This window comes from Hyaena hyaena, unplaced genomic scaffold (genome assembly GCF_003009895.1).
Source record: "Hyaena hyaena isolate Hyena2069 unplaced genomic scaffold, ASM300989v1 scaffold_1422, whole genome shotgun sequence".
NCBI lineage: Eukaryota > Metazoa > Chordata > Mammalia > Carnivora > Hyaenidae > Hyaena > Hyaena hyaena.
Window position 1 is genome coordinate 41,790 of NW_024082053.1, and position 16,349 is coordinate 58,138.

The 16,349-nt window shown below is 36.3% G+C and overlaps 1 long non-coding RNA gene across 1 annotated transcript; it reads right to left on the reverse strand.

Annotated features, from left to right (window-relative positions):
* Positions 1–3,135: 3,135 nt before the first annotated feature.
* LOC120225465 lies at positions 3,136–13,582 on the reverse strand. Its single transcript, XR_005526816.1, has 3 exons — positions 13,571–13,582; positions 12,800–12,844; positions 3,136–3,425 (listed from the first exon to the last, which is right to left on the reverse strand). It is a non-coding gene; the product is annotated as an uncharacterized LOC120225465 (long non-coding RNA).
* Positions 13,583–16,349: the final 2,767 nt, after the last annotated feature.

A 16,349-nucleotide genomic window follows, 5' to 3' on the forward strand; every position in this document is an offset into this window, starting at 1 on the left:
GGAGAGAGAGAATCCCAAACTGGCTCCATGTTGTCAGTGCAGAGCGTGATGTGGGACTATGTGGGGCTCTATGCCACACACCATGAGGTCATGACATGAGCTGAAACCAAGAGTCCGACACTCAACTGACTGAGCCACCCAGGGGCCCCTCTCTTTCTTCCTTTCTCCGTTACTTTATCCCTTCCCATCATCTCCCCTCCATTTTCTTATCTCATCATCCTCCTCTTCCTCCTCTTCCTCTTGGCCCTTCTCCTTTTTCTTCCTTTTATTTTCCTTCCTATGAAGGCCAGCCCATAAAGTAATCATAATGTCCCAACTTTTGTATTCATTCCAAAGTCTTCCTAGTCTCAGTTTTCTCAGATTTTCCCCAGGCTAGAATATTCTTCACTCAGCAACCTATGCTGACCTTGCTAAACTGGGAAAGCCTGTAGCTGCTTCCAATCTACCATCTTCATCCAGACACCTAGGTTCTCTCCTACCTGATGTTGTGGCCTTGCAGCCTGATATAGGACTATGAAATTTCCAGCAAATATTTGTTTAAAGCCTTTTTTTTTTTTTTTTACTTCTACTATAGCCCTAATCTTGAGGACATTCATATTTCCTCTGTATTGCATTTGTACAGAAATCCTAATAACTGCATCTTAGTTGAGCTTATGGGATGTAATTAGCATTCTCTGGGATAAACATTCTAATTGCACTGTTCTCTCTTTGGAATAAATAAACTACAAATTTTCCTGATCATAAAAGAAAGAAAAAAAAAAAGAAAAAATTCATTTGTGGACAAATCCTCTAACAAAATGCTTTGTGAAGACAGCTGAGAATCTGAGGAGGGGTGACGCACACATCTTCCATGTCCCTTTTAAATTTCTCATTTAGGAAGAGAAAAAGTCATCTCTCCCTCTCATCAGAAGTCTTAAAAGTTACATACACTTTTTGGAAACTGGCACTGGCCTTTTTACTCTGGCTTAAAAAAAATTCCCAGTTATTTCTCTAATACAGGAAACGTACTCATGAATGCTGCTCATTTTGGTATAAATTAAATAAAATAATTCCTTGGTATCACTGCAGTATTCCTCAATATATATATATATATATATATATATATATATATATTCCATATATTCCATATATTCCATATATATACATTATATATATGGAAAAGCCTACATATTTACATGTGTATTTTATACACACATAAAACATGTTCACCTTAGCTACATGGTCATCAATTACTCTATTAAAGTGATTTAGCCACCAGAGTATCTCCCTTTCATCATCTATACTTCATTTATAAGCCTCTTTTCTGGATAGAATGAACCTTCAAACCAGCTAACAGTTGATGAAGTGTTGACCTTCTGTTTTTTGAGTAAGCAGAACATTATTGATATATTTTAAAATAACCTTACTTCCCTGGCTTTCCTACTAAATCACACATGCATAAGTAATGTCAATAGATTATACGCAACACTGACACTAGCAATTGTTGCAAGCTACCAAAGCCACAGCATGGTTACAGACTAGATCACAAGAGGTTAAAGGAGGCTAATACACAAATTTGCCTATTTCCTCCATGTAATTGTCACTCAAAAGAAAAAGCACAGCTTCTTCATGAATCTCCAAACCACAAGTAGGTTAAAAGTGAAATGACCTGCCAGATTTCCTCATTGATGCCTTTTATCCTCCATAATATTAACTGGAGAGTACATGACATTACAAGATAGAACAACTTCTTGAATGGCAATTCAGTGACTTTAAGAGTTGATGATTCTGGGAATATGATGGTCACGGAGGAAATATCTCCCATGAGCCCTAGCATTAACACAGGCACATCCAGTTACAGCCACACCATTAACATCATTTATCTTCACCGAATAGACAGGGTACATGGCTTTCACCTTCAGAACATCTGTTACTCATGTAAATACACAAAATTTGTTCAAGTACTTCAGGAGGCCAAGTGACCCACATATTTTGTAACAAGAACTCATCTTGTATTCTCAATTTATGATTTTTATTGAATTACTGACATTTCCCATCAGACATTTGCCAAGCAAAACCAGAGATTCCCTTTCATCTATTTCTATTTCTGGATTCCCCAAATGACAACTGGATCATAATAAATACTCAATGCTAGTTGAAAACATCAATGAATGGATCTTTGATTCTCAATATCAAGTAAAGAGTCCTATGTGTAGCAGATAAAAAACAAAGAAAAAGAAGAAAAGTTTATTAAACTTAATTACATTTGGTTCATAAAGAGGTTGTCAAAATGTCAATATGGTTTAGTTCAATGATTTTGGCCTCAAAAGTCAACATAGTTGATTACACTTGGGGGCAGAAAGACAATAACAGCCATTTAGGTGCTGACTTGTAGTTTTAGTGTGAATCCTCCTGTTGTGATTTTAATCTTAAGAGGGATTATAGTCTATATAGGGTGTTGGCTTCAGCATGTATTTAAACTATGATACTTTCATAAATTGGAAAACTCTGGCCTGATTTAGATACCCTGAGAATACAAGTGATGGAACCACTGTATTATCTTGATTAATAAAGGGTTGTGCCTCTGCAGTGATATGAGGAATATTATCCATCTGTGACTCCCAAGCCATCTTATTTATTTCAGTGACAGAAAACTACCTTCCCCCTTCTACACCCCCACCTTTAAGTGGTCTCTTCATTTGTTACAATTTTAAGATGAGTGGCTAGAACATCTACAGTAGGTACTAGTTAGTTATATAAACGGAGACTAAGCCCTGTCTGCTGAACAGATTGTCACAGAAGACAGAGGCTCAGTGCAGAGTATTACCTACTATAACTGCACACCTTTCCTAAAGGAATTTTTTATTCAAATATTTATTGAGCACCCACTATGTACCATGCACCTTGCTGTACACAGAGGATACAGACAAGGTTCCTTATTTCATGGGCTTACTTTCAAGAGGAATTCAACAGACAATAATCAAGTACCAAAAAAGAAAAGAAATATCAAAGAATGAGAAGTGCAGTGGTAAATTATCATTGAGATCCAGTGATAAGTATTCACTACTATTTTTTGTTTTGTTTTGTTTTCCCAAGCATCAACCACAGAGGAAAGTAGCAGCATCAGCATCAGTTAAACACAACACTTACCACCACAATTACATTTGCTGCAGGGATAGGAAGGTTTTCCACTTCAAGATCTTGACCAGCCATAGCCAGCAGATTGAGAGATGGGTCATATGCAGGTCTTGGAAATGCTGAATTAACAATTTGGTGGTTTTTGTTTATTTGAGCTTTAGAAGAGGAATGATAGCTATGTTTATACATCTTTTGTGGAGCTATATCCAGGCTCTTCTGAATGTCTTGTGAATGGTAAAAAGTGAATGCTGGCTTTCCACTCTTCTGCCTAATTGCCAAAAGTTGATCATTATTTCCAGAAAAGCAACCTGAAACAGGAAGAAAGCAAAAATGAAAATCAAAGACCTTATTGAGTGAGATGAGTAGAAATATCTGATAAAAGAACTACCCATCCTCAGGCAGCTTTAAGCTTTGTAAAGAATTTAGGTCAATTGGTCTCCACCTTTTTCCTTGCTTCATTATCCCACAAATAATATACACATGGCCAGTACGAAGGCCTATCAGAGACTTGGGGTGGACAGAAGTGGGTGTAGTGTAAAAAAGTCCTATTTATTAGAAACTCTTATACATTGTTTAGTCCAGAACTTCCTCCTTTATCTATACTCCCAGTTCTAACACCGATTTGAGCTTCTATTCCTGGATGCCCTATCTATTCCTCAAATGATAACCATTTATATCATGTCTAAGCCTTCCTCCATTTAATCACTAGCCTTTAATACAATTCTTATTTTTTATTTATTTTATCTTGTTTATATTATAGTTAGCAATGTATGATTTTTTAAACACTTAGAGAATATTTTAAGCTGAAGACAGAAATCTGAGCACACTCAGCAACTACTAGTTCTGTAACAAAATCCATTCTCTTCTTCTGAGTAACATGGCTGTCCAGATACCATGATACATTCACCTTTATTTCTTCTGTTAAGTAAATATCCATTGACTTGACTAACTCCTTTTCCTGTTTGTCATTGGCCACAGGAGGAAATAGATAACTTGTACATGTGAGCCAAAAGAATATCATTAGGTCAAGCATCAGTTAGAAAAGCAAACTTAAGATCTTTTTTTTTTTTTTAATTTATTTCTGAGAGAGATATAGCATAAACAGGGGAGGGTCAGAGAGAGAGGGAGATACAGAATCTGAAACAGGCTCCAGTGTCAGCACAGAGCCCGACGCGGGGCTCGAACCCACAAACCGTGTGATCATGACCTGAGCCAAAGTCGGATGCTGAACCGACTGCGCCACCCAGGCGCCCCAAGCAAACTTGAGATCTTCTATATAAGATGATAAGCAGAGTAAGCATATCACCAGGATAGTAATGCCACCCAGATTTTCCTTTGGTATGTCTATGGCAACAATAAGCAGTATAAATTCTGCCTTTAGAAAATTACCTACCTCTTTTTATAAGAATTCTGGGTGCCTAGAATTCTTATTGTAGTAAAGGAATTGCTAGTTTTTACAGCTTTTGCCCTCCATCAAGCCTTTTGTGACCAGCATATATTTCTAGCATCTTCAACAATTCTGTCTTAACAATATGCTTTCAGCTCTCACTTAGGGATATAAAGACAGATTATTTTTAAGTCAGCCTAAGTGCTTTCCTCCATGGTGCAACAGTTTGGGAATCATCTTTGGGTACCAGTGACTTTAACCTTTCAGATCATTCAAATCACAATTATATTTCATGTCAATTCTGAAATAGTAATAGATACTAATCATAATATCTTCAATCTTGAGTTTGCTAAATAGACTCTAACCTTTAAAAAGCAATCATGCTACCATAATTTTCCAAAGATGATGATTAGGCAGTGATGACCTTGAAATAATTGTAAATTTTGTTTCTCTGATAAGAGTGCCTCAGATTTGGAAATGAAACTATCATTAGGAACACATATAATATTATGAAATTCAGAATAGGGTACTTCAATGTTATTATTCTTACAGTGTTTTATTAATGGAGATTGGTGCTAAAATGATTTAGATGTATATTGACTTTCCAGCCACAAGATGTTCATTTAGAATTTTACTAAAAGCAATTTACTCAAGGTGCCTCATTAGCACAGTAGGTAGCACATCAGTCTCATAAAAGTAATTTACTCAATAATATCATAGTGTTCTGGAAGAGCTTCTATACTTGTAAAAAGTAAACACTTTTCTCCCTCCCCTCTTTGAGAACTCAATCTGATACTGTGAAGTGCAATAAAGAAGTGGTCAACTTGGAGTTAAGATATAAAATGGGCATACTATTTTTATCTTAGTTGGCTTTCTTAATACTCCTCACTTAAATATGGTCTCTTGTTTTGGGAAAGGCATACTGTATGCTTGAATGAATTTGGGTTTCTCACGTGAGAGACTGGCCCTCCTACCAATAAAGAGGTATCTATAAAAAAAGAGTTTTAGTATCATGAAAACTATATCTGCCATGATAGCACCACTGAAACAAGCATGTTAAATACAGATTAGCATGCAAAAAGACAAGTTTAGAAAGACTTAGAAAGTAAAAGGTAAAATAGTGAGGAATGGAGAATTTCTTTTAAATTTTTTTAATGCTTATTTATTCTTTGAGAGAGAGAGCATGAGCAGGGGAGGGGCAGGAAGAGGGAGACACAGAATCAGAGGTAGTCTCCAGGCTCTGAGCTGTCAGTACAGAGCCTGACGCGGGGCTTGAACTCACAAACCACAAGATCATAACTCGAGTCAAAATCAGACACTTAACTGACTGAGCCACCCAGGCGCCCCTGGAGAATTTCAATAAGAAAGAAATAAGCAGCTTAGAAGATCAGAGAATGCAGATTTATGAGAAGGAGAGATAAATGTAGAACTGAGACAGTTACACAATGTAGAACTGAAGAAAGATCTTTAATCTTTCCTTCTATATGCTATCAATCATAGCAAACCCTTGTTAGAGTCACTTTATTTAAATAAAATAGGTGAGTCCAACTAACAGATGTCTCTTGTGCTAAAACTGGCCTACAAGGAAAGGTGAAAAAATATAATTTTAAGTCTAATTGTAACACAATTAAAATTTCCCAGCTGTATCCAGTTGTGTATATGAAAAACTTACTCTTGCCCTGTCCTTAAGTAATAAGAACCAAGTAGGCAGCATAGTATTAGGAGACCCACTATAACCATCAGGTAGGAAAAGGTTTTTCAAAGTGTTTTGCTTAGATCCCTGCATCAGAATCACCTGGGATATTAAGATGCAGAGTCCTAGATCCCAGCCTAGAACAACTATGGCAGAATCTATGGAGTGTAGCCCAGGAATCTGGATTTATAACTAAATTCTTCTCACATTCAAACTCTGAGGCTGAGGCCCTCTGTCCTAGTCTCTGGAACTAATTTTGTCTTCTCTATCTTCAAATACCACCTCTCTATTACCCCCCTTCAGTTCAGCTTTATGAATACACTCAACTAAACATTTCAGTAATGTTAAGATTGAGATGCCTACTAAATATCAAACTGGTGAATTAAAACTTTAATAATTAAGTCTGTAGTTCATAGTTGGAGAGAGAAAGAGGGATTTGTGAATCATCCAATACACATACAATTTAAAGCCAAGTGACTGGATATTGATGATGAAGAGAAGGCGATATAGGACAGAGCACTGTAGAATTCTAATATTTTGAGTCAGGGAGCTGAATGAAGGAGCCAGCAAAGATAAGTGAGAAGGAACGGTAATAGAATAGGAGAAAAACCAAGGAAGAGAGAAAAACTTAAGGAAATGTTTTTGAATCTGTATTTATTACAGGCACTGAAAAATCACTCTCATAGTGATGTCTCTAGAAATAAGCATATAAATGCAACTTTCATGTGTTACCATGGAAGATAAATCCCACTGAAGACACATTCATAGATCTTAAAAATTACAAAGCACACTGAGATTACTTCCATGAGAGACAGTCAGAAGATGAACTAAGTGGGAAGATTCTGATCTAAGAAAGAATAAATAAAAGAGAAAAATAAAGGAGGCTTTAAAATAAGTTGATGTAAAACACCCAGAGTTAAAAGAAGAAAATAACAATAAAGGATTTAAGGAAAAGAGAATAGGCATATTTCATCCTCAGTGGAAATCATAGAAACAAAAAATATAGTAATTGATGAAACTCAATATATAGGTTATACGGTAGTCTAGACACCAGTGAACAGAGATTTAATAAATTGGAAACATTTAAAGGACAATTCAGAAAGCAGCACAGAGACATTAAGAGAGGAGATGCAGAAAAGAAGGTACTAGATGTGGTAGAATGACTTTTCAGATAGCACTCTGCGATCCACACCTGACCCTCCCATGGGCAGTGAGCTGGACCTCACTTTGGACTTACTCTTAACCAACAGAAAATGACAAAGGTGATAGGATCGTACTTTCTTGGTTAAGTAAAAAAGATGTGACTCCTGTGTTGCCATGAGACTCTCTCCTGCTGACTTTGATGAAGTAAGTTGCATGCTGGAGAGGTCCATGTGAAGGAGGAGGCTTCTAGCCAAAAGTCAGGAAAGAACTGAGGCCCTCAGTGCAATGGAATTCTGCCAACAGTCATGTAAATGAGTTTGGAAACAAATCCCTCCTCAGATGAGCCTTCATCTAAGAGCCCAGCCCAGGCCAACTCTTCAATTGAAGCCTTATGAGACACCTTGAAGTAGAGTCCCAGCTAGGCCATGCCCAGATTTATGACACACACAAACTGAGAAATGGTAAATGTGTATGGTTTTAACCTGTTAAGTTTTAGGGTAATTTGTTATGCAGCAACAGGAAACTAATACAGAGAGATTGAGAGATATTGAGGATGACACAGTAAGTTGTTAAAAACCTTAAGAAATGAAGCGTTAGAGAAATTGAACATTTTACAAAACTTGAGGGAATGACCAGATAAAATGTATATTTCTGAAAGATTCCCTAACTATACAAGAAAATAGATTGGAATGAAGGAAGAGTAAGTGCAAAGGTACCAAGTAAAATATTTTAGTTAACAGAAGAATAGCCCCAGACTAGGTAGCAGTAGTGGAATGAAGCAGAGATTAATCCAGCCAACCGATGATCCTTTCTACTCAAGATGATTCATATTTGTTGTCTATCTTGGATTCAGCTGCCTCTGCCTTTTGTAACTCCGATATATAAACTCCCCAGTTGACCAATGTTGACCTATAAGTAGAGACATCTCTATGCCCCTATTAAGTAGGAAGAAGTTACAAAAGATAAGAACTTCCACCTTCAGCAACCTTAAAGATTAAGCATCAAATTTGTTGGGGAGGGGGGTGGGGGGATGATGAGGAAAACAAGGGCAAAAGAAACATAGATAAAATTTAATTCCCTTAAGACTTGACCTGGATTGATAAATATCTGAGACACAGAGTGTGACATTCCTCAAGGAACTCCTGGCTGCCTTAGTGTTAATGCTTTGCTACAGGCAAAATGCAACCTTAGTTTGACAACAGCCAGACCTCTAGGATCCTGTAAGTTTTCTTTAACATATGAATGTCCTTTTAGAGACTCCCTTTGTCTCAACATCTGCCAACTTAAAAGTATATAATCAATGACTCTTCACAATCACTGTGCAGCTCTTTCTGCCCACAGGTTCTGTCCCTGTGCTTTAATAAAAGCACCTTTGTGCACTGGGTGGGGGGGGGGGGGGGCTTTCTTTGCCATCACTTCCTAAGCTCCACCATTCCAAAGCCTCATCAGTAACTACTTACTTTTTATTTGCTGTTTCACAAATCTGCAANGGGGGGGGGAGACACAGGAATTGACCAGAAGGAGGAGGAGAAGGAGGAGGATGAAGAGGAGGAAAAAGAAAAAGAAGTAGTAGTAATAGTAGTAGAAGAAGGAGGAGAAGGACAAGTAGTAGAAGGAGGAGAATAATTATTATTAATTCAGTGATTGAGTTAATATTTGGGGAGAAAACCAACAGTGGGGTTTCAAGGGTAATTTTGTTTTTAGTGGGTGACTGAATACATAGGAGTGTCTTTATTGAGATAGAGAAATGTGAGTTTGTGGTGCCTACAAATATATGGAAGCAGAAATGTCCAGAGAGCAATTATATGCATGTGAACTCAGGAGGAAACTCTGGACTACAGATAAGTACTTAAAAACCATAAGCAAGCTAATGGTAAGCTGAGGGATGAGATTACCTAGGAAAAGAACAATGAGTCTGCAACCTAGACCCAGAGAAGGCCATATTTAAGGAGCAGTTGGAGACTGTGGAAGTATGGAAGGCATGGGAAGAGTGCAAGAAGAAGGAATCTGTGAGAGGCAGTGCCTGGTGTCACTGAGAATCTCAAAGTTCAAACAAGGACAATCCTGACCACTCGCATAGGATGTACTGACTTAAAACTCAACAAAGGACAGTGAGACCTAGGACCAGATTCAACATGGAAAAGGCTTGCGGACAGCAGGCTTGAGACAGCATTCTAGAAGAACTAAGTTAACTATTCTCCATTGTTGAATCCTTGAACAAGAATAACATAATTTTAAAGGAAAAGGGTATGTAAAATTATGAGTCTGGATATGATGGAGCAAAAACATCTTGCCTTGTTGCTTACACTGAATAAAATCTGGACAAAATGCATGAACTAGCTATTTGAGGACCTTGGAAAATAAATCGTAGCAGGGGGATGACGATGATGAACAGATCTGAAAGTTCCACAGCATCAGCAAGGAGTTTACTATCTCTGCCATCCCCTCAGTATTCTCTAGCCAAACCATAGTGGATATCAGGGTGCAAAGACAGCTTCAGGAGAAACACTCTGGCTCTCAAACACTAGTTCTTAGAAGGGGAACTCATACTGCTAAGAGAGACTGTAGGAATTGTTCTCCATTTTTCTTCTCTCTCCTTTCTCCATTCTCTGTGTTCCATCCCAAGCAATCCATGACAGCAATGGCCTTGGCCATTAATAAGAGCCTACAGGGTTCAAAATTTTGCAGGAGGGAGCCTTTCTTTCTCTCAGGGAAGCTGCCATTCTAAGAGAGTGAAACCAACTGTCACAAGATTTTTTTCTCTCTCTATCCTCCCACCACTTGACCTTGGACGCAGATGCAGCTGTGGAAGTACAGGAAACTCAACTCTAATGATACAGATAGGTTTAATGTAAAAGGATGGGAAAAATATATATCATGTCAATACTAGTCAAAAGAAAGCTAGAGTGACAGTACTACTATCAGGTAATAAGGACTTCAGAGTAAAGAAAATTTCCAACGACAAAGAGAGACATTACATAATAATACAGTGTACATAATGATGTAATACATAATAATCTTAAATGTGTATACACCTCCCCCAAAGCATAAAAATACATGAAGCAAAAATGGACCAAAACGAAAGAAGTGGGCAAACCCAATATTATATTTGGATATTTTAACATTCCTCTCTCAATAAGAGATAGAACTAGTGGAGTGAAAACCAGCAAGGGTGAGGTTATAAAGGAATGGAGCAACAGCACCAACTAACTGGATTTAATAGATATTTATAGAATGCTCCAACCAAGAACACCAGAATACACATTCTTTTCCAGTGCACACAGGACATTCACCAAAGTAGACCATATCTTGGGCCATAAAACAAAATTAGACATTTAAAAAGACTGAAATTTCACAAAATATATTCTCTGACCGTAATGAAATTAAACTAGGAATCAATAACGGACAGAAAACAAGAATATTTCCAAGCACTTGGAAATAAAACAGCATACTTCTCAAAATCCTTGGGTCAAAAAGTAATTACTAAATTAGAACACGTGTTGAACTGAAATGAAACAATAGTATTACATCATAATTTGTGGTATGCAGTTGAAGCAGTGTTGAGAGGAAAAGTTACAGCATTAAATGTCTTTAATAGAAAAGAAGAAAGATCTCAAATCAATAATCTAAGCTTCCATTTTAAGAAAACTAAAAAAAGGAGCAAAATAAATGTAAAACATGCAGAATGCAAGAAATTAAAAATTTAAAAGCAGAAATTATTACATTGAAAATAGGCAAACATAGAGAAAATCAATGAAACAAAAAGAAAAGGAAAATCAAAGAAATGGAAACTGATTCTTTGTGAACACTAAAGTTGATAAAATTCTAGCAAGACCTACAAAGAAACAGAGAAAACACAAATTATCAATATCAGATAAAAGGAAGGCTATCACTACCGACCCTGAAGACAGGATAATAAGGAAATACTAGGAATAATCCTCTGCATATAAATTCAACAACTTAGAGGAAATGACCAATTTCTCAAAGTCCACAAACTGATATAACTAAAACCTAAGATGGAATACTGAACCCAAACTATCCTAACGTTACAAAATAAATTAAAGTTTTACTTAAAATTTTTTTGAAAAAACAAAATCTTCAGGATCAAATGGTTTTACTGGCAAACTCTACGAGACATCTAAAGAAAAATATTGTCAACTTCATATGACATCTAGCAGAAAACAGAAAAGGAAGGAACCCTTTATAGATCATTTTATGAAGCCAAAACTATACTGATAACAAAACCAGAGGAAGATAATACAAGAAGAAAACTATAGACACAATATTGCTCATAAAAAGACGCAAAAATCTTGAACAAAATATTAGGAAACTTAATGCAGAAATAATACAATGAATAATATACCATATCCAAACGGGGCTTATCCTGGGAATGGAAGGCTTCTTTGATATTTGAAACTCAATCAATATAATCTACCATATCGATAGTCTAAAGAAGAAAAACACCATTGCCATATCAATCAACACAGAAAAAGCATTTGACAAATTTTTATCTATTCATAATTTTTAAAAACCTAAGCAAACTAGAAATAGAAAAGAATTTTCTTTGAAAAGGCACCTAGAGGTTCCTGGGTGGCTCAGTCGGTTGAGCATCCAACTTCGGCTCAGGTCATGATCTTGAGGTTCGTGAGTTCAAACTCTGCATCAAGCTCTGTGCTGACAGCTCAGAGCCTGAAGCCTGCTTTGGACTCTGTGTCTCCCTCTCTCTTTGCTCCTCCCCCACCCATGCTCTGTCTCTCTCATTCTCAAAAATAAATAAACATTAAAAATTTTTTTTGAAAAGGCACCTAAGTTGTGGCTCCTGGATGGCTCAGTCAGTAAAGTATGTGACTCTTGATCTGAGGGTCATGAGTTCAAGTCCCGTGTTAGGTGCAGAGATTACTTTTTTAAAAAAGTCTAATAAAACTGTGAAATATATTAATAAAATTAAAATCAGTAAATAAATCAAAAGGCACTTACACTAAAATCCACATCTACCATTTTGCTTAATGGTGAAATATGAAATGCTTGCCTGCCATACCAAGATAGAGGACAAGGCAACTATGTATGACAAGTCTTACTACTTCTATACAACATTGTATTAAAAGTCCTAGTCAGTGCAATAAGACAAAGAAAATTAAAAAGCATACATAATAAAAAAGAAGAAATAAATCACACAGGTGGCATGATTGTCTATGTAGAAAATCCCAAAGAATCCAACAAAATCTTCCTAGGAATAACAAGTGAATTTAGTAAGATTGTAGTCTACCTGCAAAAGCCAATGGTGTTTCTATAAACTAATAATGTAAAACAGAAAATTGAAATTAAAAAAATTATAACCATTTAAAAATACATATACTTAGGTATAAATCTAACAAAATAGGTATAAGATCAGTATACTAAAAACTATGAAATCCTGGGGAAAAAAGTCAAAGAAGACCTAAATAAATAGAATGACATACCTTGTACATGAATTGGAAGATGAATAATGAAGATGTCAATTATACCTAATTAAAATAAAAATACCAGCAGAATTTTTAAATACACATAGTTAATGCTCATTCTAGAATCTATATAGAAAGTCAAAACAAATAGAATAGTTAAAACAGTTTTGAAAATGAAAGGAGGAATAATTCTGCCCAATTCTAAGACTTGCTATAAATCTACAACAATCAAGATACTGTGTATTCACAAGGAATAGATATAGAGATCAATGGAACAAAATAAGGGGTTCAAAAACATTCAGAGAAAACATCATAATTTGATTTTTGACAAATGCAAAAACAATGGAGAAAGACCTGTCTTCTCAAAATGACATTGGAACTGTTGTACGTTCATATTAAACAAAATAAACTTTATCTATACTTTACACCTTAAATAAAATTAATTCAAAAAAGGTCATAGATTAAATGTATAATTTACAACTTTAAAACTTTTTAAATAAAAGACAGGAAAAAGTCTTCATTATCTAGGGTTAAGCAAAGAGTTCCTAGATATGACACCAAAATCATAATCCATACATGAAAAAACTAATAAATTGGACTGGACCAAAATTTTAATAATTTTGCTCTGTGAAAGACAGCTGTAAAGAGAATAAAAAGGCAAGGTACAGAGTGGGAGAATATAATTGTAAATCACATATCCAGCAAAGACTTGTAATCAGAAAACATACATAACTCTCAAAACTAATAGTAAGAACATAAACCAGTTTATAAATAGGCCAAAGTTCCTACCATATTCTCCTCTTTCTCTCTGAATTAAGCTTCTTAGTCTCTCTTTCTGGTCATTCTCCAATTTTGCTTTCTCCCCGCCTTGACATTTCTCTCTGTGTATATGCTCTTCCATCAGCACTGCATACATCCTACTATCTATTTGTAGCTGGGAATTCTGGTTTTATACTTTTAAACTGTCCTTTGTCTTTTGGGTTTTTTCCCCCTTCTTTGTTTTTCTTCTTCTTCTTCTTCTTCTTCTTCTTCTTCTTCTTCTTCTTCTTATTATTATTATTATTATTATTATTATTTTCTTTTTCTTTTTTCCTTTCAGTTTCCTCTTTTGTTGGATTTGTCTGTGCGTTTGCATGCCTTTGTTCCCTGTATGCTTGTCTGTCTGTTTTCTCTTCCAGGGCTATCACAAGAAACAAGCCAAAGTACACAAGGTGGAGAGTCCCAAATACCACTACAAACAGTGAAATAAAATAACCAAAGTTTCAACAAGAGAGACCAAGACACACCATTAAAAGAACACTTCCTGAATGGACAGGCTCTGGACAGTCAATGAGCCTTCCTTAATACAGCAGTACTCACAGGTGCAGAGCACATAGCAAGCTTTTAAAACTGACAAGAGATAGAAAGCTAGCCAAAATGACTAGACGGAAGAACTCTCCTCTAAAGAAATTCCAGTAAGAAATGGCAGCTAAAGAGCTGCTTAACACAAATATAAGCAACATAGCTGAACAAGAATTTAGAACAATAGTAATAAAATTAATCACTGGGCTTGAAAAAAGGATGGAAGACATCAGAGAAGCTATTTCTACAAAGACTATGGAGCTTAAAAATTGTTGTGATGAATTAAAAACTGCTATAAATGAGGTGCATAATAAAATGGAGATGTCCAATGCATGGATTGAAGAGGCAGAGATGAGAATAGGTGAAATAGAAGACACAATTGTAGAAAAAGAGGAAGCCGAGAAAAAGAGAGATAAACTGATCCAGGAACAGGAAAGGAGCGTTCCAGAGCTGAGTGATTCAATCAAACGGAACAATATCTGTATCACAGGAATTCCAGAAGAGGAAGAGAGAGGGAAAGGTGCTGAAGGAGTCCTTGAACAACAAATTATAGCTGAGAATTTCCCCAATCTGGGGAAGGAAACAGACATTGAAATCCAAGAGGCACAAAGAACTCCCCTCAGACGTAACTTGAATCCATCTTCTGCATGACATATCATAGTGAAACTGGCAAAATATAAGGACAAAGAGAGAATTCTGAAAGCAGCTAGGGATAAAAGGGCCCTAAAATACAAAGAGACCTATAGGAGTAGTTACAGACCTATCTACTGAATCTTGGCAGGCCAGGGAGGAATGGCAGGAAATCTTCAATGTGATGAACAGAAAAAATATGTAGCCAAGAATCCTCTATCCAGCAAGCCTGTCATTCAGAATAGACGGAGAGATAAAAGTCTTCCCAAATAAACAAAAATTGAGAGAATTCATCACCACTAAACCAGCCTTGCAAAAAATCCTAGGGGGACTCTATGAGGGAAATGTTGCAAGGAACACAAGATACCAGAGACACCACCACAAGCATGAATCCTACAGAGAACACAATGACTCTAAACCCATATTTTTCAATATAACACTGAATGTAAATGGACTAAATGCTCAAATGAAAAGACCTAGGGTAGCAGAATGGAGGGAAAAAAAAAAAACCCAAAAACCATCTATTTACTGACTACAAGAGACTCACTTTAGACCTGAGGACACCTTCAGATTGAAAGTAAGGGGATGGAGAAATATCTATCATGCTATGGGAAGTCAAAAGGAAGCTGGAGTAGCCATACTCATATCAGACAACCTGGACTTTAAAGTAAAGGCAGTAACACGGAATGTAGAAGGGCATTATATAATAATTACAGGGTCTATCCATCAGGAAGAGATAACAATTATAAGTGTCTACACACCAAATACGGAAGCACCCAAATACATAAAACAATTAATCACAAACAGAAGCAATCTTATGGATAAGAATGTGCTAATAGCAGGGGACTTTAATACTCCACTTGCAGCAATGGATAGATCAACTAGACAGAAAATCACTAAAGAAACAATGGACTTGAATGACACATTGGACCAGATGGATTTGACAGATATATTTAGAACTCTATATCCTGAGGCCATGGAATTCACTTTCTTCTCAAGTACGCATGGCACATTCTCCAAGATAGATCACATACTGAGACATAAAGCAGCCCTCAAAAATTATAAAAGAAAGGAGATCATACCATGAACATTTTCAGATCACAGTGCTATGACACTTGAAATCAATCACAGGAAAAAGTCTGAAAAACCTCCAAAAACCTGGAGGTTAAAGAACACCCTACTAAGGAATGAATGGGCCAATCAGGTGATTAGAGAAGAAATTAAAACATATATGGAAACAAATGAAAATGAAAATGCAACAATCCAAACTCTTTGGGATGCGGCAAAGGCAGTCCTAAGAGGAAAGTACATTGCACTCCTGGCATATTTCAAGAAACTAGAAAAAGCACAAATACAAAATCTAACAGCGTGCCTAAAGGAAGTAGAAGGAGAGCAACAAGAGCACCCCAATCTCAGCAGAAGAAGTGAAATAATAAAAATCGGGGTAGAAATAAACAATATAGGATCAAAAAAACACAGTTGAACAGATCAATGAAACCAAGAGTTGTTGTTTTGAAAAAATAAACAAAATTGACAAACCTCTAGCCAGGCTTCTCAAAAAGAAAAGAGAGAGCACCCAAATAGACAAAATCATGAA